The sequence below is a fragment of the Notolepis coatsorum genome (genome assembly GCF_963971535.1).
Source record: "Notolepis coatsorum genome assembly, chromosome: 3".
In the NCBI taxonomy this organism is placed as follows: Eukaryota; Metazoa; Chordata; class Actinopteri; order Aulopiformes; family Paralepididae; genus Notolepis; species Notolepis coatsorum.
Genome location: NC_140167.1, coordinates 107,752,677 through 107,778,363, shown reverse-complemented (window position 1 = coordinate 107,778,363; position 25,687 = coordinate 107,752,677). Strand labels below are relative to the sequence as shown.

Genomic DNA, 25,687 nt, shown 5'->3' with positions numbered 1-25,687 from the left:
GTCACACCTGTGAAGTTTTCTTCACGAATAATTACTGCAGGCAATACTGCAGTGCAGGCCTGCTCAGAGCTGTACATTTTGGCCATTTTTGAAGAAAAAAAAAATCACTGGCATTTTTTTTACAGAGGAAAACATTTATAATAAAAAAATAATAATAATAATAATTTAAAAAAAAAAATATATATATATATAGTTTTTTTTTTTTATATATAGGTATATGTAAATTAATAATAATTATGAATTATGAGTGAATTTGTGTTTCACGTGTTGTCATAGAGAAACCTCCACTGGTGCATCCATAGACACATACACACGCACACACACTCATACATGCGACACATGTACATAGTGCATTAACAGGAGTGGGGTCCCACACATACACAATATTGGTATGCACCATATGCACACACACACACACACCCATGCACACAAACACGCACACACACACCCTTCGTCCCTTTTGCATGGCATGGCAGGCGGCCTCAGCGCCGCCATAGGTGGCAGTCGGTGGCAGTTGACGCAGGAAGCATTAGATCTACTGTCGCTGCCGATGTCAGATCCTAATTGTGTCTACAGAGGCAGTGTTTCTAACGTTTATATCCGGGGCTCTGGCGTGGGGGGGGGGGGGGGGGGGGGGGGGGGGGGGGGGGGGAGGGCAGCGCGGGCCGCTGAAGAGGCAAGAAGTGGAGGAAGCGGTGCGGCGAGGGAGTGGCGATACGGAGGTGTGTAAATTGAATGTGGAGATGGAGCCTTGTGCGTGTGTGCACCGCGGCTGATACCGCCACAACCCCCAACCCCCCACCCCCCCACCTGCTTGCCACTTCCACTATTTAATTGCGTGAAAAAGGGAAGGAGAGGAGATTGCAGGAGCCTGGCAGTGTGAGCGGAGAGAATGGATTCAGAATGTATTAGTATTGGCAGCGAGGTGCCGGCGGGGGGAGGCTGGCCCCGGGGGCCCCAGGGCCCCTTCATGGAGGAAGTGCAGGTGAGCCTGTGCCACCTCAAGCCTCCACCCCCCACCCCCCACAACTCTCCTCCATTATCGTTCCCGCCTCACAGAATGGCCTCACCGACAGCAGCAACTGGGCCCACACATGGCGCGGCTCAGAGTTGCCCCGTTATCTAGATGTTTACAGGGAACAGCGATTTGCCACACACCCCCGTTCCAGCCGGACCCCACTGTTCCACTCTTTAGTGCAGATTGGGGGGCTCTGGCTCACCTAATATCTCCACCTTAAAGGGGGGGTCACCTCGTTGGGAGGGCTTGATATTTCCTCAGCCCCTCCCCCCCCCCCCCCCCCCCCCCCCCAGAAAGAATAGTGGCGCAATTCACCCCTGGAGTCTCCAGCCATGAGAAATTGTTTGATACCAATGCCGCTGATATCCTGAAACGTCTATACCCCTCTCTCTACACAATAGGCGATATTGTTGACAGACACCCTTAGTGATTGAAGCCATTGTCCCGTGCGGTCTTACCTCATAGGCATTTCCATGCAGTCAGTGTCTTAGTGTAACTGCATCACTGTAATGTATCTCCCTCCTATAGTGGTGTGAGGGAGACAGGAGAAGGGTCTTTTACATCAGCCCCCCCCCCGGTGGAAGGCTCTGTTAGCAGAGCTGCCTGTCAAACAGCTGATAGAGTTGACTGATGTCCTCTGTTCTAACACCCCTCTAACCACGGGATGATGTAAGGCAGAAGAAACATAGGCTTTTCTTCTGGGGGTTTTGTTTGTCAGATACGCATGAATTTGGGTCATCTATGGCTTAGCCAGTGACATAAAAAAAAAAAAAATGAATATATATATATATATATATATAATAGGATTCTTTGACAGACATAGTGTGGAGAGAGACTCTTCTTCTCTCTGTCTCCCTGGCCTCAGCCGTTCCCCTCAGGGCGTCTGCATGGTAAAAGGCCACTCACACTGTGAATAAGATTAGCCTGCCTCCAAGTGTACAACATGCTTACGCCACTTGACTTTGAATCAGCGGTGATTTGGAGCATCGCTGGAGAATTTTGCGGGGGAATAATGCCTCCGACTGGCTTTGCTGCGATGGCTGTTAACGGGGAGGCCTATAGGCCTCGTATGCATGATGCGCGTTTCTTTTTTCAGGCGGAATCGGCATTTTGGATAAAGCGGTAAGCAGCTTACGGCCGTGGAGAGGAGGTGATTACAACAGGCCCACCTCTGTAGGACTCGCGCTGGGAGCCGGCGGAGGCAACTTCTAGGTCAATGCTTTGCCCCGGCTCCACCACCACGCCTCCGGAACGACATATCGTCATACCGCCCATCCACTCCTCCTCTCAACCCCTCTCCAAGGCCTATACCCTCCTCTCAGCCCCTCTCCAAGGCCTATACCCTCCTCTCAGCCTCTCTCCAAGGCCTATACCCTCCTCTCAGCCTCTCTCCAAGGCCTATACCCTCCTCTCAGCCCCTCTCTCCAAGACCTATACCCTCCTCTCAGCCCCTCTCCAAGGCCTATACCCTCCTCTCAGCCTCTCTCTCCAAGGCCTATACCCTCCTCTCAGCCCCTCTCCAAGGCCTATACCCTCCTCTCAGCCCCTCTCCAAGACCTATACCCTCCTCTCAGCCTCTCTCCAAGGCCTATACCCTCCTCTCAGCCCCTCTCTCCAAGACCTATACCCTCCTCTCAGCCCCTCTCCAAGACCTATACCCTCCTCTCAACCCCTCTCCAAGGCCTACACCCTCCTCTCAGCCCCTCTCCAAGGCCTATACCCTCCTCTCAGCCTCTCTCCAAGGCCTATACCCTCCTCTCAGCCCCTCTCCAAGGCCTATACCCTCCTCTCAGCCCCTCTCTCCAAGACCTATACCCTCCTCTCAGCCTCTCTCCAAGGCCTATACCCTCCTCTCAGCCTCTCTCCAAGACCTATACCCTCCTCTCAACCCCTCTCCAAGACCTATACCCTCCTCTCAGCCCCTCTCTCCAAGGCCTATACCCTCCTCTCAGCCCCTCTCCAAGGCCTATACTCTCCTCTCAGCCCCTCTCCAAGGCCTATACCCTCCTCTCAACCCCTCTCCAAGGCCTATACCCTCCTCTCAGCCTCTCTCCAAGACCTATACCCTCCTCTCAGCCCCTCTCCAAGGCCTATACCTTCCTCTCAGCCCCTCTCTCCAAGGCCTATACCCTCCTCTCAGCCCCTCTCCAAGGCCTATACCCTCCTCTCAGCCTCTCTCCAAGGCCTATACCCTCCTCTCAGCCTCTCTCCAAGGCCTATACCCTCCTCTCAGCCTCTCTCCAAGGCCTATACCCTCCTCTCAGCCCCTCTCCAAGGCCTATACCCTCCTCTCAGCCCCTCTCCAAGACCTATACCCTTTTCTCAGCCCCTCTCCAAGGCCTATACCCTCCTCTCAACCCCTCTCTCCAAGACCTATACCCTCCTCTCAGCCCCTCTCCAAGGCCTATACCCTCCTCTCAACCCCTCTCCAAGACCTATACCCTCCTCCTCTTAGCACCTATACCCTCCTCTCAACCCCTCTCCAAGACCTATACCCTCCTCTCAACCCCTCTCCAAGGCCTATACCCTCCTCTCAGCCCCTCTCCAAGACCTATACCCTCCTCTCAACCCCTCTCCAAGGCCTACACCCTCCTCTCAGCCCCTCTCCAAGGCCTATACCCTCCTCTCAGCCTCTCTCCAAGGCCTATACCCTCCTCTCAGCCCCTCTCCAAGGCCTATACCCTCCTCTCAGCCCCTCTCTCCAAGACCTATACCCTCCTCTCAGCCTCTCTCCAAGGCCTATACCCTCCTCTCAGCCTCTCTCCAAGACCTATACCCTCCTCTCAACCCCTCTCCAAGACCTATACCCTCCTCTCAGCCCCTCTCTCCAAGGCCTATACCCTCCTCTCAGCCCCTATCTCCAAGACCTATACCCTCCTCTCAACCCCTCTCCAAGACCTATACCCTCCTCCTCTTAGCACCTATACCCTCCTCTCAACCCCTCTCCAAGACCTATACCCTCCTCTCAACCCCTCTCCAAGGCCTATACCCTCCTCTCAGCCCCTCTCCAAGACCTATACCCTCCTCTCAACCCCTCTCCAAGGCCTACACCCTCCTCTCAGCCCCTCTCCAAGGCCTATACCCTCCTCTCAGCCTCTCTCCAATGCCTATACCCTCCTCTCAGCCCCTCTCCAAGGCCTATACCCTCCTCTCAGCCCCCCTCTCCAAGGCCTACACCCTCCTCTCAGCCCCTCTCCAAGGCCTATACCCTCCTCTCAGCCTCTCTCCAAGGCCTATACCCTCCTCTCAGCCCCTCTCCAAGGCCTATACCCTCCTCTCAGCCCCTCTCTCCAAGACCTATACCCTCCTCTCAGCCTCTCTCCAAGGCCTATACCCTCCTCTCAGCCTCTCTCCAAGACCTATACCCTCCTCTCAACCCCTCTCCAAGACCTATACCCTCCTCTCAGCCCCTCTCTCCAAGGCCTATACCTTCCTCTCAGCCCCTCTCCAAGGCCTATACTCTCCTGTCAGCCCCTCTCCAAGGCCTATACCCTCCTCTCAACCCCTCTCCAAGGCCTATACCCTCCTCTCAGCCTCTCTCCAAGACCTATACCCTCCTCTCAGCCCCTCTCCAAGGCCTATACCTTCCTCTCAGCCCCTCTCTCCAAGGCCTATACCCTCCTCTCAGCCTCTCTCCAAGGCCTATACCTTCCTCTCAGCCCCTCTCCAAGGCCTATACCCTCCTCTCAGCCTCTCTCCAAGGCCTATACCCTCCTCTCAGCCTCTCTCCAAGGCCTATACCCTCCTCTCAGCCTCTCTCCAAGGCCTATACCCTCCTCTCAGCCCCTCTCCAAGGCCTATACCCTCCTCTCAGCCCCTCTCCAAGACCTATACCCTTTTCTCAGCCCCTCTCCAAGGCCTATACCCTCCTCTCAACCCCTCTCTCCAAGACCTATACCCTCCTCTCAGCCCCTCTCCAAGGCCTATACCCTCCTCTCAACCCCTCTCCAAGACCTATACCCTCCTCCTCTTAGCACCTATACCCTCCTCTCAACCCCTCTCCAAGACCTATACCCTCCTCTCAGCCTCTCTCCAAGGCCTATACCCTCCTCTCAGCCTCTCTCCAAGGCCTATACCCTCCTCTCAGCCCCTCTCCAAGGCCTATACCCTCCTCCTCTTAGCACCTATACCCTCCTCTCAACCCCTCTCCAAGACCTATACCCTCCTCTCAGCCCCTCTCTCCAAGGCCTATACCCTCCTCTCAGCCCCTCTCCAAGGCCTATACCCTCCTCTCAGCCCCTCTCCAAGGCCTATACCCTCCTCTCAGCCCCTCTCCAAGGCCTATACCCTCCTCTCAGCCCCTCTCCAAGACCTATACCCTCCTCTCAGCCCCTCTCTCCAAGGCCTATACCCTCCTCTCAGCCCCTCTCCAAGACCTATACCCTCCTCTCAGCCCCTCTCTCCAAGACCTATACCCTCCTCTCAGCCCCTCTCTCCAATGCCTATACCCTCCTCTCAGCCCCTCTCCAAGACCTATACCCTCCTCACAGCCCCTCTCCAAGGCCTATACCCTCCTCTCAGCCCCTCTCCAAGGCCTATACCTTCCTCTCAACCCCTCTCTCCAAGGCCTATACCTTCCTCTCAGCCCCTCTCCAAGGCCTATACCTTCCTCTCAACCCCTCTCTCCAAGGCCTATACCCTCCTCTCAGCCCCTCTCCAAGACCTATACCCTCCTCCTCTTAGCACCTATACCCTCCTCTCAGCCTCTCTCCAAGGCCTATACCTTCCTCTCAGCCCCTCTCTCCAAGGCCTATACCCTCCTCTCAGCCTCTCTCCAAGGCCTATACCCTCCTCTCAGCCCCTCTCTCCAAGACCTATACCCTCCTCTCAGCCCCTCTCCAAGGCCTATACCCTCCTCTCAGCCTCTCTCCAAGGCCTATACCCTCCTCTCAGCCCCTCTCTCCAAGACCTATACCCTCCTCTCAGCCCCTCTCCAAGGCCTATACCCTCCTCTCAGCCTCTCTCCAAGGCCTATACCTTCCTCTCAGCCCCTCTCTCCAAGGCCTATACCCTCCTCTCAGCCTCTCTCCAAGGCCTATACCCTCCTCTCAGCCCCTCTCCAAGGCCTATACCCTCCTCTCAGCCTCTCTCCAAGGCCTATACCCTCCTCTCAGCCCCTCTCTCCAAGACCTATACCCTCCTCTCAGCCCCTCTCCAAGGCCTATACCCTCCTCTCAGCCTCTCTCCAAGGCCTATACCTTCCTCTCAGCCCCTCTCCAAGGCCTATACCCTCCTCTCAGCCTCTCTCCAAGGCCTATACCCTCCTCTCAGCCTCTCTCCAAGGCCTATACCCTCCTCTCAGCCCCTCTCTCCAAGGCCTATACCCTCCTCTCAGCCTCTCTCCAAGACCTATACCCTCCTTTCAGCCTCTCTCCAAGGCCTATACCCTCCTCTCAGCCCCTCTCCAAGACCTATACCCTCCTCTCAGCCTCTCTCCAAGGCCTATACCTTCCTCTCAGCCCCTATCTCCAAGGCCTATACCCTCCTCTCAGCCCCTCTCTCCAAGGCCTATACCCTCCTCTCAGCCTCTCTCCAAGGCCTATACCCTCCTCTCAGCCTCTCTCCAAGGCCTATACCTTCCTCTCAGCCCCTCTCTCCAAGGCCTATACCTTCCTCTCAGCCTCTCTCCAAGGCCTATACCTTCCTCCTCTCAGCCCCTCTCCAAGACCTATACCCTCCTCTCAGCCCCTCTCTCCAAGGCCTATACCTTCCTCTCAGCCTCTCTCCAAGGCCTATACCTTCCTCCTCTCAGCCCCTCTCCAAGACCTATACCCTCCTCTCAGCCTCTCTCCAAGGCCTATACCCTCCTCTCAGCCCCTCTCCAAGGCCTATACCTTCCTCTCAACCCCTCTCTCCAAGGCCTATACCCTCCTCTCAGCCCCTCTCCAAGGCCTATACCCTCCTCTCAGCCAGCCCCTCTCCAAGGCCTATACCCTCCTCTCAACCCCTCTCCAAGGCCTATACCCTCCTCTCAGCCTCTCTCCAAGGCCTATACCCTCCTCTCAGCCTCTCTCCAAGGCCTATACCCTCCTCTCAGCCCCTCTCCAAGGCCTATACCCTCCTCTCAGCCCCTCTCCAAGGCCTATACCCTCCTCCTCTTAGCACCTATACCCTCCTCTCAGCCCCTCTCCAAGGCCTATACCTTCCTCTCAGCCTCTCTCCAAGGCCTATACCTTCCTCTCAGCCCCTCTCCAAGGCCTATACCCTCCTCTCAGCCCCTCTCCAAGGCCTATACCCTCCTCTCAACCCCTCTCCAAGGCCTATACCCTCCTCTCAGCCCCTCTCCAAGGCCTATACCCTCCTCTCAACCCCTCTCCAAGGCCTATACCTTCCTCTCAGCCCCTCTCCAAGGCCTATACCTTCCTCTCAGCCCCTCTCCAAGGCCTATACCCTCCTCTCAACCCCTCTCCAAGGCCTATACCCTCCTCTCAGCCTCTCTCCAAGGCCTATACCTTCCTCTCAGCCCCTCTCCAAGGCCTATACCCTCCTCTCAGCCCCTCTCCAAGGCCTATACCCTCCTCTCAACCCCTCTCCAAGACCTATACCCTCCTCCTCTTAGCACCTATACCCTCCTCTCAGCCTCTCTCCAAGGCCTATACCCTCCTCTCAGCCTCTCTCCAAGACCTATACCTTCCTCTCAGCCCCTCTCCAAGGCCTATACCCTCCTCTCAGCCCCTCTCCAAGGCCTATACCTTCCTCTCAGCCTCTCTCCAAGACCTATACCCTCCTCTCAGCCTCTCTCTCCAAGGCCTATACCCTCCTCTCAGCCCCTCTCCAAGGCCTATACCCTCCTCTCAGCCCCTCTCTCCAAGGCCTACACCCTCCTCTCAGCCCCTCTCCAAGGCCTATACCCTCCTCTCAGCCTCTCTCCAAGGCCTATACCCTCCTCTCAGCCCCTCTCCAAGGCCTATACCCTCCTCTCAGCCCCTCTCCAAGGCCTACACCCTCCTCTCAGCCCCTCTCCAAGGCCTATACCCTCCTCTCAGCCCCTCTCCAAGGCCTATACCCTCCTGCCCAGCCTTATCTGTGGGCGCCTATATAAACATGTGCTTAGAGAATCAGCTTATCTGGCTGTGGGTGAAAGCTCAAACTGCAGAGACTATGTAGTCACATCAAGTCGCCTATCTAGCTCGCCGCTTTTTAAGTCGTAGGTCATTAGGTCGGCTCCACCTTTAAAAGCATCAGCATGTTTATCCTCAAGCTTCAGTCTGGAAATGATTTGGCCGTCGGAATTTGGGGTGGATTCACGCATATTCTTGATTCATTTTACTTTTAGTTGGGAAATAAGCTCATTAGAATGTCCTTAGCCCATCACCACTCAAAATACACAATTGTTTACAAACACACAAATGTAAACAAACATGTAGCTCAAAATTCATGTAAATCACGATGATCTGTCACATAATGTTGTGGTATCAAACGTTCTGACAATACATTTCACAATTATGGTCAATCCAGTAAATTGTAAACAAAATGATTGACGGGCTGCAATCAAGGATTGTGCTTTTAATACATGCACAATTGCACATCTTTAGTCAAGTATGTTTTCTGAAAATGTTTCATTCTCCTGGTGTTTTATCACTGGTATTAAACTTGAAATCATTCCAAGCTGGTGTACTCAACATGTCTACTAGTACTAGAGAATATATACAGTAGCGCTTTCAAAAGGCAGCCATTGGATCAAGGGTTGAACCCTATATGTGCAAGGGCTGTTTAGTTTACATTCCCTTCAAAGAGATAGCGCTGTGTGCTCAGTCGTGTGTCATAGCCAGAGATAGCGGGGGGTTGTTAAGGTGTGAAACATTATGACACAGTTAGTGAAGTGCTCCAGAGACAGTAACAACGGTAACCACGGTTACTCTCCTTTAACTGGAGCCTGCTGTTGGTGCCCAGAGGTGGTGATGTACCTCTGCTGGCCTGGGATCAGATCCCACCTGAACCTTTTCTCCTGTATCACCCGACAGTATTCTGTCCTCTCAAGCCCGTCTCCTGCCCCAGTGAAAGATACTTAGAGGACTGGACTGCCCATTTAACCTTTAAAAGACACTTAAGCCTGGTGCTGAGAGGTAGTGTAGTGATTAAGATCCCTGTTTCTGGGAAGCTCATTTACCCCCTTCTGGCCGGTGATCGAAACCCGACCAAAACGATCTCCTGTGTCACACCTACTATGTCTCGTGTAGCCTACCTACTGTCTGACTGAAGAAAAGTAGTAAGGACACAGAACTTATTGTTAGAATTATGTCTTTCCCACAATAATTTGTGTAATCTACTTTGGTACACTTAAGATGGCATTGCTCTATGTGTGGAAAGTACTATAAGACATTTCATTTTCAACATTCTATTTTGGCCCACGTTTATTTCCCGTTATAGTGTTTGCTAATAATACATACACTCGGCTGCCCAAACGGTTTCCAACCTTTTCAATGGAATTAAGTTGCTAGGAACAGTTTGGGCCCAGGTTTATTTCCTGCCAGCTATTGATTATGATAATAGCGAACACTAACAATAAATAAATGTTGGCCCATTTAGAATGTTTATGTTGTTTGAAAACTTTTGCCACATTGACAAATCAGCTGTCTGAGTCTCACTGGAATGTTGATCCAAATGATACTTTTGCCAAGTTGACAAATCAGCTGTCTTGAGTCTCATGCACTAAAAAGCAACACCGATTTCCACGGTGATGTTCACAAACATTATATGGCAACCATTTCACTGGGTACCAAATGACCGTTCAAGAATGTCGATTTGAATTGAAAACGGCCATTATATAAAATGTAGTCCTGTGAGTGAAGGGACTGGACTCTTGTTCAGGAAAAAGCCTATACTAATAGAAAAGCTCTGTCTCGCCTGCCTCTGGGCCTGTGCTGGTGGTGTGTGGGATTGGCTGTCACTGACCTGCAGTAAACAGTAGTGTGTGAAAGCAGCTGGAGAGTAATCGCATGTGCTGTGGGATCAGGCTGCGGGAGCAAAGTTTCTAAAGGAGGTACAATAAAAGGGCCGCTGGAGCACCTGCAGAGCCCCGGCCCAAATAATGAACACCTGAGTAGATTGGAGGCAACTCAATTAACGTCATGGACACTGCCAGTCAGGACAGAGAGGCAGCTACTCTGTTGCCTCTTTGTTCCCCCGGACAAAAGGCTCCCCGACGTATTCAGTCTAGAGTAGGCCGGCCTTTATGGAGCGGAGGCCAAATAATGATTCATTGTTTGATCTAGATAGAGCTCTCTGTTTTTCGAGCTGATAGGGCGCTCAATGTGTGGGGCTGGTGTGCTCTTGAGTGTGCGGACGGACGACACGTAGGTAACAGTTATTCAAGAGAGCCGGCTGACTGAGCGGGGAGAAAAAACATCCCGTTTCTGTGGGCAAATGATTAGCTAATGGAGTCTGCTTTCGATGGGGTTTTCTGATACAGTCTTCTAGATTTCAGCCCAGATAATTTAACCCTTTCACTACCACACTACAGAAGGTTAATAACCCTTTACTATCTGTAGTGTGATAGTAAAGGGTTAACCGTCTGTATTGTCGCAGTGAAAGGGTTAACCAGGTAGTGCGGCAGTGAAAGGGTTAAATTGTAACACAGGAAATAAGGAATGAGTCGTGGGTTTTACGCACATCCCCCCCCCCCCACACCTCATCTTCTCCCTCTGCTTTTGTCGGAGGCAATGTTTTCTCAACAACTTAAACAGTACCTCGTCTAATTGGATGTAATCTAACATCATTTCATCGGCTCTCTCTTCTCGTGTGTCTTTGCGGCGCCGCGCCCCAGGAAGAATCCTCAACGGGTTCTCTAAGGACATCGGTCACCTGGACTCTCTGCTGCCGTGGAACGTTTGTGGACTTCACACAGGTGAGTCTTCACCTCGGCAGGTTCGCTCGCTCGCCGCCGTGGCCGCGTCGGGAGGCCATTTCATGCCTGGCTGGCCCTGCTTTGTGGTCCGGGTCCCCCTAATCTGGAGACAATTACTGTAGGATTACCCGCCAGCGCGGCCCAGCGCCTGCACAGATTTAATAAAAGTGTCGGCACCGCGGCCGAGGGTGTGGCTCTCCCTCAGTGTGGCACAACAGAGGCGGCGTTGCCAGAGAATGTGTCCGGGGACTACGCAGGTGATTGGGAGAGAGAAAGGTACCACACAGAGGAAATAATGGCCACAGGAAGATGGCTCCGATGCGGGGGACTCAGAGGGGAGGACGGTCGACGAGGCTGGAACGGGAAGGGGGGAGGAAAAGGGGGGGGGGGTGACAAGGATGATCTCTTGAGTGGTGAAGAGAGGAAGTGTGTGCAGCGGGCGTGTGATGTGTGTGCAGGAGTGGAGAGAGCGGTGCTGCTAACACAGTAGAAGAGGGGGCGGGGGGGGGAACAGGTCAGCTGAAACAGATACAGAGAGGGGTGGGGGTGGGGGGGGACTTGCCCCCTTCTCACCGCCCATTCAGCCCTCCTTGCTCTACAGTATTACAGGTCCGGTAGCCGAGGGCCACCCTGACGCATAGCCAGGTCGGGTTACCGAACGCCACCACGCCACCAGCGACAATCATCTCCCCACGAAAGCCTGCGGAGATGAGCCAGCTCATGCACCTAGCGCCACAAAGAAGGGAATGTTCGCCGCACAATCCGAGGTAGAGGAGCAGGCGTGGCTCCTTGGTCAGGCCCCGAAGAATAGAACAAAGCCGGGCTGAAAACGAATCCTCCCCGCCACAATGCCTGAGCGATGTTTGTGGCAGATACCCATCTCACGGGAGACAAAAGCCATCTTAAATGCTCAAAGCACAAAAGATCATACCCACAAAAGCTTTTTGTCCACTATAATACCCCCTCCTCCTCCCCATTTTCATAATGAGATGAATAATGGGCAGCGTAAAATAATAACATTGCAGAAGTCCCCCATAGGTCTAACTGGACACCAGTGGAAATGGACCAGTTCACAATGCAACATATAAACACGCTGTACCGTATACACGGCTTACATTAACACGATTCCGTCATTATTCCATGACGACCTTTCTTTTCATCATAGATTAAGATATACATTTTTTTTTAACACACATTGTAATGTCTGTCAGCCCGCAGTCACATGTGCATCACAGTGAAGAAAACTATGTGGCCAAGTAGAGCTTTGATTGGATGTAGGATAGGACACATTGTCTGTGCCATACACACAATATGAGTCTTTAAAAAAAAAAAATGCTACCATAGAAAACGGGCAATGATTGTGAGGGCACGAACAAAAGTGCCATCATTTTGGACAAAGTACTTTTGTCTGGCGCTCCTTTCTGCTCTTGTTTGCAGGTGTCTTTCATTGAACGGTCCTTTTAATGCTTTCAGGAAGGAAGATTTTCACTCCCTCTTTATCAAGGTTTTATCCCTAGAAAAGAGAAAAGGGCCGCTGAGCCCGACCATTGTTGGTGGTTTGCGGACGGACACTTCCCCACCGTCATTGTTTAAATGGTTGTCAGGGACAGAATAAAGTGAAACTTCATAAACAATGCCCTAACTGGTTTATCTCTCCCTATGGGTAGAGGCCTCCTCTGTGTGGGGATTTGCATCAGAGCCTGGGCCCTTTATGGTGGAGTGAGCACTTCACAGCCCTCGGCACCGCCCCCTCCACACCGCCCCCCACCCCACCCCACCCCACCCATACGCGCCCAGCAAGGGGATTCCCTCAAGCTGTAAGGAGAGACCTGGATACATCCTAGAAAGCCCTATTATTATTATTATTATTATTATTATTATTATTATTATTATTATTATTATTATTATTATTATTATTATTATTATTATTATTATTATTATTATTATTATTATTATTATTATTATTATTATTATTATTATTATTATTATTATTATTATTATTATTATTATTATTATTATTATTATTATTATTATTATTATTATTATTATTATTATTATTATTATTATTATTATTATTATTATTATTATTATTATTATTATTATTATTATTATTATTATTATTATTATTATTATTATTATTATTATTATTATTATTATTATTATTATTATTATTATTATTATTATTATTATTATTATTATTATTATTATTATTATTATTATTATTATTATTATTATTATTATTATTGATAATAATATTAATAATTCCTCCCCACAGGTGTCATTTAGTAGTTATTTTGTATATTGAATTAAAAAGCTCTCTTTCTCGTCCCTCTTTGTGTTTTGAGGGACAAAGAGAGAAATGTCAATTAAAAACACCTCAGGCATTGGGGACGGTGGGCTTTTGTGTGGACTTGACCTTTAAATCCCGGGTTCCCTCTATTTCCACAGAGGGGGCAGGGGGAGGGGCCTGGGAGACAATGGGGGGGGGGGGGGGTGAGTACAGGGGCCTTTTAATGGAGGATGCCTTGTGAAGGCTCTTGACCAAGTCACAGCACTAACTGTGGGGTCCCCCAAGGTACATTCATTGGTCCTCTGAACCATCCGTTCAAATTGAGTTTGTCAGCGTGGTCATGCTGAGGTACCAGTTGCATTTGGACAATGACTAGTAGTTTTTTTTTTTTTTTTTTTTTACATTCAGGATCTGGTTTGGGTATTCAAAATGAGTCTGACTGTGACTTTGATTTGAGCAGGACTTACTGTAGTCTTAACCAGGGTTAGTGAGTTACAAGCCACAGAAACGTCAGCGGTGTCATAAATTACAGCTGTAAAGCCAGTGTTTGTCTGGAAGAGGAGGAGATGGTGTGTGTGTGTGTGTTCTTACAATACCAAAGACACTATTTCAGAGCAAGACTAAAGACGCTTGTATTCCGTGTGTTTGTGTGTGTGTGTACATATGTGTGTGTGCACTTACACATGCATGTATTTGTGCCTGTGTGTGTGTGTGCGTGTGCCTCCGTACACACGTTTGTGGTGTGTTCAAGACACAAACTAAGAGCAACAGAGGGAGAAGAAGGAGAAGAAGAAGAAGAAGAAGAGGGAGAAGAAAGAGAAGAAGGAGAAGGGGAAGAAGAAGAAGAAGACACACACGGAGCACAAAGACGAAGCTATTGTTTGGAAACACAGGCGGGTGGATGGCTGTACGGACGCCGTGTATTGTGGCACATTGTGTGTCAGGCCTCTTCTGCGGCTTTGTGGGGATATGAGAACTGCTGACGTAACCCGGTGCAGGATGGGGTTTCACCGGCTTTCTCTGGTTCTTTTTACACAGCCGGGTGACAGAGGAAGCGAAGAATGCACTGGCTCGGGGCACAGAGCATACCAGGTTAGCGCGAGGAACACAGGAGATGGAGATGGATATGCCATAAATCCCCCCCCCCCCCCGTCCGACATTGTTATCTGACGGCTCCATTGTCTTCACACACAAGGTGGAAAAACACAGGGGGTGACACAGAAAAAGGAGAGGGCTAGCGCGGGGCTTACCGTTATTATTTTATTCACACCCGTCCAGAATTCGTCCGCAAAAAGTTTGATTTCGCCTTGAACTAAAGAGGAAACGGGTCCTGAATACAAAGCATGTGGCCGTATGATCCACCCCCGTCCCGGGACCGTCCCTAAATCTGTTTTTGTACTGTCCGCCCAGACACAATTTTCACCATCCCCGGGACGTCACCGAACACCCTTCATTTCAAGGCCCCGGATGGACCAGTCGGTGTTTTCTTTGTATCCGTGTTTCGCCTCAGGGTGAACTGAACCTTGGGCTAATCCGTCTCAACAGAACGCTCATCAACATAAAGATTCTGTGCCGCTATGTGTTTGCTTTTCGTTGCGTGAGTGAAAGTGCCAGTTGCTTTAACCAATCGGAGGAGCGGCGGGTTTGCTGTTAGAGGCTGTTCCACCGTCACACTCGGACCCAGGCGTTACAACATACTGTACATGACACTCTCGCCGTAGGGGGATCCCTGTGGAAACAGGTCAGCGACCCATTTGGGCTCAGTCAGGTTTGCAGTTCAGCTCAGTTTAGTTTACTCAGTACAGGTAAACTGTGCAAATCTGTCTGAACAGAATTGTCATTAAAATATTGACTAAAATATATTGACTAATATTGACTATATTAGCAACGTTTTCCTCCAAATCAAGTCTATAGAACCAAATACGAGGCATCTAAACTGTATGTTTGTGTGTGTACAGTGTGTTTGTGTGTGTACAGTATGTATGTGTATGTTTGTGTGTGTACAGTATGTATGTGTGTGTGTACAGTATGTATGTGTGTTTGTGTGTGTGTACAGTATATGTGTGTGTGTTTGTCTGTACAGTATGTATGTGTGTGTTTACCCGGTAATTGTGAATCTTATCTTTCAGCAATACCACTCATGGTCATCTGGTGGTGGCCATTGGCCAGCATAAGGTGTGTGTGTGTGTGTGTGTGTGTGTGTGTGTGTGTGTGTGTGTGTGTGTGTGTGTGTGTGTGTGTGTGTGCGTGTGTGTGTGTGTGTGTGTGTGTGTGTGTGTGTGTGTGGTCTCCTTTGGCACTGTAGTCTGACACACACACACACACACTGAACCCTTATGGCATAGCGGTTAAAACCAATGGACTGTTAATTGTATTTATGTTGATGGCAGTGAGTGCTGCTCAGGAAGCACTATTTATTTGATTTGAATACTTTATACTAATAAGTATCTTGTACAATATCATCCTAACTGAGGATGAGATTGTTAATGATGTTGATAATGATGTAATTGATGATGTAATTGATAATAATAATAATAATATCTTTTTTTTTTTATCCACTTTTTCTCCCATTTTCTATATTTTCTCCCATCCCAATTTCGTATCGGCCAATTCAACCCTCCCCTGTCACGAACGCTGTTTCTTGCCTCCCACAAGCCGGCTGCAATGTGGACTAAGTCATACATAGCACAAGTCCCCTCCGGTACTTGAGGTAACAGCAGTCACATCTTTTCACCTGCGCAGCTCGATCTCTCAGTGGCGAGGAGTAACGCGTGGGAGGCTCACGCTGCCCCCGACACTTCCTGATTCTACTGCGCAGGCGCACCAACCGACCTGTAGGAGTCGCTGTCCACAACGCCCGATCCCCACCCATCAGTTTCCCACCCCCTAATACGGCCAATGTGTATTAGTATGAACGACCAGCTAAACTGAAAGCAATGTGGAGCGCTGGGCTCGAACAGGCAAGCCCAGCGTCTCCGTCATTCGTGGCGAGCGCCTTGCCCACTACGCCACGTAGCCGCCCAATAATAATAATATCTTAAATTTATATGGCGCCTTTCAGGAGACCCAAGACCCATGATGTTGATAATGATGTATTGAATATTGTTGTATTGTTGTAAGTGCCGGACCCTAGGAAGAATAGCTTTTGTCAAGTGCAAAAGCTAATGGGGATCCTAAATAAACATATAAACATAAACATCTAAATCAAATCAAATCAAATTTATTTGTAAGGCCCGACAACACACATTAATGTCCCCATGGGCCGGACACGTCTTCTTTAAACAAGTCAAGAAGAAACATAACAATAAGTCAAGAACAAAACAAGAACACCATAAGGTCCAACAAATTTAAAATAAATGCAAATAAATGAATGCAAGCACTCCCAGACATACCCCACGCGAAGGTAAGGAAAAACTCACTAAAACCTAACAATAGGGAAAAATTTGCCCTAATGTGCCCTTAGTACATAGGTGTCAAACTCAAGGCCCGCGGGCCAAATGTTGCCCGCCACGTCATTTGATGTGGCCCGTGAGAGCTCTGGTTCAAATTCATTTTTTAAATAAAATAAAATAAATGTAAAATGTATACGTTAATCTTGTGTTAAAAAAATAGTGGGGTTAAAAGAATTGTGCGTTAATAACGCTTACAGCCTTAGTTATTACACATTCTTACACATACATTTATGTTGAACATCTGAGGTATTGATGAAGTAACAAAGGAAACAAGCCAAAAGCACTTATTCCTCGGACATTCTTTGACAATTTTACAGCCCAAAATACAAAAAAGATCCAGGCGGAATTCTATAATGGTAGGTAACAAAGGGTTGAAGAAATATTGTCTGAACTGTCAGATGCAAACTGGCTGTGTGACTTTGCTATGTTGTGTGACATAACCGAGCATCTCGCCCCAATTGAATAAGAAGCTGCAGAGACGCAAACAAGTTCCACCCAAAACTTGACCAATATAGTTGTGAACTGAGACAACCCTTATTTTGTTATTTTTGAGTACAGTTACAGTTGTGTGTTCATGCAGACACATGTTTTCTGTAATCAAACTATCTCCCATTAGTTGGATGTATGGCCTCTGCAAAGTTGTGTGCAGCCATTTGTTTTTGTAACATGCTACATCCAGGGAACAAACTTAACTTTTTGATTTACCAGCCATTTGGCTGGTAGATTTTTAAAAGTACCAGCCGGGCAGATTTTTTACCAGCCAAAAATTATAAATAGCTTTTTAGTATATCGCCATGTGTTATTATTACATATAATACTCTCATATGCTATTTTCAATTAATATCATAAACAACATAAGGAATATTAGCATAATTTTGAGTGGACTGAAGGAATGAGTCAGCGTTAATAGTTTTAAATGCAAATAATTTATTGAAACATAGAAGTGGGGTCGGGACACACACACACACTGTGTTTCAACTCACCACCCCTGCATCATATTGTAGTCCGTCTTCAAACTTCCACTCCTCTCGAAACTTTTTTATATTTGAATATCAACATTATCTGTCCATCCTCAGTAATCCTCAGTTTACTATAATATACTCCTGTCCTGAGTCCTGACTAGTGACTCCGTCGTCTTTCCAAACGCACGCACACACACACAGGGAAGGGGAGAGTGCCCCCCCCCCCCCCCCATTTCCCTTTCCTCAGTGCTGTTCACTATGGCTCTGCCTCGTCTGATCATCAGGATTAGCTTGTTAGCTTACGTTAACGTTGTAGTGATTGGTACATAAACGTTCATTTCGGGCGATGTGGGCATAAAGGAATGGCGACGGTGCAAAGCATGTAGCTGCATTGGACTCGTTGTGAGAAGAAAAAAAACATCACAGACTTATTTTGAGTCTGTAGGCGCACTGCTGTGTTAACGCTGCTGTGTTAAGCTGCTGCTCTGTTTTCAAGAAAGTGAAACACGGAGTGGGCGGATATCATATGACTCGCGGAGTTGCTAGGTTTTTCAAAATAAGACTATCATATGAACCTGAACGTTGCTAGCTGCCGGAGCCCAGATATTATGACTGGAGCTGCGCTTAAAGCGGCAATGAGACCCGCACAGGATTTTCAAAATAAGAGTATCGATATGAACTACACGCCAGCTGGCGGGCAGACTATTATTTTTAGTCGCCAGACGGTAAATCTACGCGCATTTGGCGAATGGCGTGTAGTTATTTTGTTCCCTGGCTACATCTGTCCCACGTGTTCTTTGCAGCTCACACTTGTTAGTTCTGCCCCTCTTGACTGTGACAAAAAGGTTTTGAACAAACTTAATTTCATAGCTTGTATTTGATGATATTCTTCTTTGTTATTTACTTGAATGGTTTGATCATTGATTGATGGAGTAATATGGGGTTCTTAACCTGATAAACAAAAATGATTTATGTTAACCCTTTAATCGCCAATGACGCCGTAACACGTCATTGCTCGCCATGCTTAATCTGCCAATGACGCCGTAACACGTCATTGAGATCAATATTTCAAAAATCTGTGATGGCAATCATATTTTCCCCGCGGAGACTTGAGATCCCCTGTTGATCTCCTCTCAACTCTCCAACGGTTCAAGAGCGCCATCTGGTGGCCGATCGGCGGATCGCCCAAACAGCAAACCGGAAACAGGAATTGGTGCTCATCCAAATTCGGTCCGACCACTCGCTATAGCTCCCGGGACTCCATCTTGACACACTGGATAATCGATCGCTCGCCCTAACTCAATAAACAACGTTATTTGGACGTATATACTATTATACAACCTGGAGATGGATCGCATATTTCAACATCCCATAATAGCAATCTTTTTGCTCCACGCTCATTGCCCAACGGCCCGAGGAGACTGGGGTAAGTTTCAGCGTGTATTATTACCGTGTTCAATACAAACTGCTCTGATGATCATATCACCCACACTACATGAATCATCTAACGTTGGCCACCGAATTATAAACGACCCCCCCCCCATCCGGTCAACATCAGATGATGAGTAGTAACCTCTAGAAGCACGTACATTTGACATTTTGTATCTGGCGCTGATCGCTATCAAACTGTATTTGATCATCAATATAATGCATTTAGGGCTATAAATCACGTTCTGCAGAATGCTGCAGAAAACGATAAAAACATATTTATACTTTAGACCGTATTTTAGTATGAATATGTGAATGAAAAAGTAGAACGTTGCTACATCCTAAACGATAGATAATTGACGTTGAATGGGCCATAGTAATGTCAATTTAGCAATACAATTTAAAAAGTTATAGCCCTCCAAAGAAGGGGAACTTCTCCAAAGACAAATAGAGCTGGCAGAGGATGGTATAAGGATGTACATAAGCGTGGCAGAGAAAGGGTTAAAATAACATAAGCTAACATATTTTTACATCTACGCAAATGCATATGCAATATGTGTAACTTGAATAAGTAATAAATACAGAAACAATATGTTTAACAATATGTAAAGGAGTAGTCATATTTATTTACATTACATAAACATTTATACGGTCTCTGGCCCTTATGCTGATCTGGTTTGACACCCCTGCCTTAGTACATGGGAACTCTCATCACATCACCTACTCTAATCTAGAGCAGGAGAGTTATTTTCAGCCCAGAAGCCTTACTGGGTAAATGTAGTCTGTTCCTTGTGTGGCAAGCTTGAAACATTGCAATGGCAGCCCCTTGGTGTGAACTCACTCCTGAGTTAAAATACCCTCCGCTTGGTGTGAACTCACTCCTGAGTTAAAATACCCTCCGCTTGGTGTGAACTCACTCCTGAGTTAAAATACCCTCCGCTTGGTGTGAACTCACTTAAAGGGGAACTCACTTAAAGGGGAACTATTTTACTATTTCTTTCACTATTTGGGCACTTTTACACAATTCCTGTGAGTTTATGGAACACCTCTGTAATTATAATTTTTTTTAATTCATTGTTTTGTATTTCTAATCAAGTCCTCAAAAACAGCATTTTTCTACCTCAAGATCTCGAGCCGTTTTGAGGCTGGGCTCCAACCACTGTGTGGCCTGGTGGCATCTGCCACATTATCATGCAGCTGAGTCTTTCTGACATCACAAATCATCACATTTTCAGATGACTCAGTTCAGTGAGGGTGAATATTGTGAGAGGAGAATTGGAAGAATGCGCCAATATGAGAATTAGAGACATAGATCATATTAATATAAGTCCACATAGCTAAGAAACAATGCTAAACACTGAAAAAGGTCATTTATAAGATAGTTCCCCTTTAAAATACCCTCCGCTTGGTGTGAACTCACTCCTGAGTTAAAATACCCTCCGCTTGGTGTGAACTCACTCCTGAGTTAAAATACCCTCCGCTTGGTGTGAACTCACTCCTGAGTTAAAATACCCTCCGCTTGGTGTGAACTCACTCCAGAGTTAAAATACCCTCCGCTTGGTGTGAACTCACTCCTGAGTTAAAATACCCTCCGCTTGGTGTGAACTCACTCCTGAGTTAAAATACCCTCCGCTTGGTGTGAACTCACTCCTGAGTTAAAATACCCTCCGCTTGGTGTGAACTCACTCCTGAGTTAAAATACCCTCCGCTTGGTGTGAACTCACTCCTGAGTTAAAATACCCTCCGCTTGGTGTGAACTCACTCCTGAGTTAAAATACCCTCCGCTTGGTGTGAACTCACTCCTGAGTTAAAATACCCTCCGCTTGGTGTGAACTCACTCCAGAGTTAAAATACCCTCCGCTTGGTGTGAACTCACTCCTGAGTTAAAATACCCTCCGCTTGGTGTGAACTCACTCCAGAGTTAAAATACCCTCCGCTTGGTGTGAACTCACTCCTGAGTTAAAATACCCTCTGGATCAGGTGGCAGAATGGATAAGACTGTGGTGTTTAACATATGCGGTCACACGTTGCCCGTGAGTGGAGGGTTTCGTGGGTTCGAGGTCGGAGGACAGATGCGACCCTATCAGCTCTCCAGCTGGGGTCAGCGTGGAGTGAGTTTGGAGGGTTGAGTGTTGCAGTGGCAGCCGCTTGGTGTGAACTCACTCCTAAGTTAAATACTCTCACTTCGCCACCGGAATTGGATCAGGTGGTGGAATGGATGAAGACTGTGGTGATAAAAGTGGTCACATGGTGCTGGTGAGCGGAGGGTTCGCAGTTCGAGGCTGTCGGAGGACAGATGCTAAGCATTAGGGGTGTAACGGTACGTGTATTCGTCCCGCAAATTTACGGTACGGCCGTCACGGTGCGGTACGCGCAGCCATATGAAGAATATGCCTCACAGCGCAAACACACCAGTCGCACATGCAGGCACTCGCGAGGTCCGTGCGAGAACAGCGCGCGTGGCCGGGCACACCGAGTCTGACTTCAGAGCAGGCGAAAGTGCACGGAGAAAGGCACATTTATATTGGAACAGCTGCAGGGTCATTACAATTTTACAGTGTTCGCCCAATAATGTTAACCAAATGAAACCAATGGAAAGAAACACACCAACAAACACACCAACATTCTCCCCCGCCGGACTCGAGTAGGGGAAATCTGCAGTGCCGCAGCCCCATACATTGCCGGACTCACAGGCACAGCTGATCAAATAAAAAAAAGAAACATACTTTTCCTATAGAAAATTATTCTATTTAATAATTATAATAATTATCATAAATATAATATATAAATACAAATAAAATAATGATAATAATAATAAATATTATATTAACACTTTGATTGCCAGCGTGGTGTGCACTATTTATCGCTGGATGCCACCATCCACTTCAATGATAGCGCTCTAAACGCATAATCTCTGTCTTAAATTATGGCTATGTGTCTAATCTGCCCGTCGTTTATCAATGACTTGTTTGCAGGCAACATTGTCGAGACGGATTGTTTTTTAATCGGTTCATTTCCATTTTATAGCATTTTGAAAAGCCCTCATTTTTCAGGAAAATATATAGATTACGTGATAATTGCCCTTTACTGGAATATTCTGGCATACACAAAAAACATTGTAATTTTTCGGCCTATTTATGAATCGTTTTCAAATAAACGCTAGATTATCGATAGTATATGTGTACTTATGCACTCTATAGAAGCGATCTGAAAAATATATTCTCTCATTTCCTGATCAGCGCGCGCGCGCGCACACACACACACACACACACACACACACACACACACACACACACACATAGGGCACACGTTGATATATAGGTCAAAACAGATCAGATTACCCCAAGACTGGTAAAATAAATTGCTTACCTCAGATCAGATGTTATCCAAAAAGATTATTCCAATTCCTGATCACCATTCCAAATATCGATTTTTGGATTGTTTATTGATTCAGCGTTGGGTACTGGAAATACACGCTGTTCTGAGGGTCGGCGATCAACTTGGGTCTCTTCAGATGCCTCGCCGGAGAAGTAACATGAGGAGGCTGGACCCCCCCCCATCAGTCTAAACCAATGGGGTGCAGTTACACAGGGAGAGACGACAGGGGGCGGTATTTTCCCAATTGAGCTCAGAGAGAGTCTGCAACACTAGCATGAGGCTCGATTGATGAAATATGAATTCAAATCGCTAATAAAAAAATACGACAAACAAACGCTATATGTCGTTGGTGGCACTCAACTGGCGGCATGAACTAACGACAAATCGCGTCCCTGGCACTCAAAGTGTTAATAATAATAATTATAAATATTTTTTTCTGTTGTACCGAACTCGTACCGAACCGTGACCCCAATACCGAGGTACGTACCGAACCGTGGCTTCTGTGTACCGTTACACCCCTACTAAGCATAAATGACCACCGTTACACTTGGACCCAGGCATTAAAACATACATGACAAGCCCTCTAGAAACATTTTGGACCTATAGTCGGGTTTGCAGTTTAGCTTAGTTCAGTTATTCCTGATGGAGAAACGTTGCTTGCAGTCACGAGTTTAGGTAAAATATTTTATAAACACAACAAACGAAATACCACAGACGTACAATATACAGAACACAAAACATGACGACCAACAATGAAGTAAACTTACCACCTATCATAATTCTTTGTTTTTATATGAGATGAGTTTTGCGTTCTTGGCATAGTGCATCAAAACGTGTTGGTTTTTTCAATTTATTTTGAGAGGAAAAAGGAGAGAGGGAGAGGAGGGATGTTTGTATGCATGTATGTGAAGGCACGCTGGGGCACTTTTTTTTTTTTTGCTGGACACAAGTGATTTATAGGAAAGAGAGAGAGAGAGAGAGAGAGAGAGAGAGAGAGAGAGAGAGAGAGAGAGAGAGAGAGAGAGAGAGAGAGAGAGAGAGAGAGAGAGAGAGAGAGAGAGAGAGAGAGAGAGAGAGAGAGAGACTGCATTTCAAAGCCTTTCTCTTATTTCCAAAATGGGGGGGTGGAAATCAGCAGCTTGACAGAGCCCAAATAAGTGACTTCTTTTTACCTTTTCACGGCACACAAAGGCCTAATCCCAGGACTACTTGAGCCACCAATGCAGACAGCGACTGAGACCACCGCAGTATGTGTCAGACCCTCCTCATCGCACACAAAAACACATTGACTGCAGCTTTATGAAGTGAAAACGGCCCCAGAAAAGGAAGAAGTGAAGGAGGTGTCCACAGTCATTTCTCCCAAAGAAAGGCCCACAGCATCTGGGCATTTAATGGTAAAATAAAGCCCAAAGGAAGAGCAGAATGGACCGGGTCACTTCCCATTGTTCCAGGGCCCCGAGTGGAACGGCCCTGTTTTGTTTTCAGAACCACACTGACCCCTTACAAGTTATTGTCTGTCACTCTTGTCAGAGAAAGTGTGGAGTGAAAAAAAATTCCAGCAATGACAGAGGGGTTTTCTTTTGGGCGGTTTTGTTTGCACTTTTTTCCCAGCGGCAGCTTCCCCCCCAGAGACGTTGCATACTGTCAGTAAATAAAGGGAGGATGAAAAAGGGGTTTGTAAAAGAAGCACACTGATTTCCTCGTGTCCGGGGGGATGTTTAATTACGGGGGAAGTGTTTATTTTCCACCGCTGAACAACAGTTGCTATCTGCGCCAAACACAAATATAGCAATTAACTTCAATTTTCATGATTTATTTGTACATCAAAGACCTTGATATTATCACTTAGAAAATAAAGCAATTAGGGTCAGCAGAGACCTGAATGGTCTTTGGGAGCGACACACAGCAGTGTGCCCAGTTTGCCTGAATGGCCGAAGTCGCATGCGTGCCATAGCTTTCTCTCTTCGCTAAAGGGCAATTAGAGGTAATTCTTTATTTAAATTGTTTGTACACAAAGGCTTTTATCCACTTTTATGTGCAGCGGGCTGTCGCTCAGGGAGTTGAGCGTTCCTGTGTGGTTTGGTTTGTGGATGTGGACCGAAGTTTAGGTCGGTAGTTATCGGACTCATCTGTGTGTTGTGTGGGTGGGGGCCCGTGGTGGGGGCCACGGTGTTCTCCGATGCTGACATGATAAGCGGCAGACCAGGCAAATGGATCACATCAAAAGGCGGCATTGGCGACACGGGGCCCTGGGGACCAGGAGGAAGCAAGACTCCTATCTAATGGTTCCTGTTCCTCTTGCCTTCCCCTCAGATAACCCCCACTGGCAGACATGCTTCTAGGCTGACTGGGGCCTACTGTAGCAGGGTGCAGCACCTAAAACAATACAATACAATACAAAACAAAAGGGAATGTTAGGCATTTGTAGACTGATGAAGGCCGAAACATGTAGACTATTAGGCGTTTATAGACTGATGAAGGCCGAAACATGTAGACTATTAGGCGTTTATAGACTGATGAAGGCCGAAACATGTAGACTATTAGGTGTTTATAGACTGATGAAGGCCGAAACATGTAGACTATTAGGTGTTTATAGACTGATGAAGGCCGAAACATGTAGACTATTAGGTGTTTATAGACTGATGAAGGCCGAAACATGTAGACTATTAGGTGTTTATAGACTGATGAAGGCCGAAACATGTAGACTATTAGGTGTTTATAGACTGATGAAGGTCGAAACATGTAGACTATTAGGCGTTTATAGACTGATGAAGGTCGACACATTGTAGACTATTAGGCGTTTATAGACTGATGAATCCCTCGAAGGCTGAAACATGTAGACTATTAGGCGTTTATAGACTGATGAAGGCGAAACATCTAGACGAGTGTTTCCCAAACTCGGACCCGTTTTTATTGGGTCGGCAATTAATTAATTTTTTTTGAGTAAATTTTTATTTTATTTTTTTTAAGCTGTAGATGTGTTGTTTATAGACTGATGAAGGCCGAAACATGTAGACTATTAGGTGTTTATAGACTGATGAAGGCCTTAAAGGCTGAAACATGTAGACTATTAGGTGTTTATAGACTGATGAAGGCCTTGAAGGCTGAAACATGTAGACTATTAGGTGTTTATAGACTGATGAAGGTCGAAACATGTAGACTATTAGGTGTTTATAGACTGATGAAGGCCGAAACATGTAGACTATTAGGTGTTTATAGACTGATGAAGGCCGAAACATGTAGACTATTAGGTGTTTATAGACTGATGAAGGCCTTAAAGGCTGAAACATGTAGACTATTAGGTGTTTATAG

General features: G+C 47.4%; 1 pseudogene across 1 annotated transcript in view; it reads left to right on the top strand.

Annotated features, from left to right (window-relative positions):
• LOC311225946 (ATP-binding cassette sub-family C member 4-like) overlaps positions 1-25,687 on the top strand; it is a 156,913-nt pseudogene that overhangs the window by 59,413 nt on the left and 71,813 nt on the right. Inside the window, exons 17-18 of the transcript in view lie at positions 10,785-10,865; positions 11,071-11,122. The product of the transcript in view is annotated as an ATP-binding cassette sub-family C member 4-like (transcript). The remainder of the gene's footprint in view (positions 1-10,784; positions 10,866-11,070; positions 11,123-25,687) is intronic.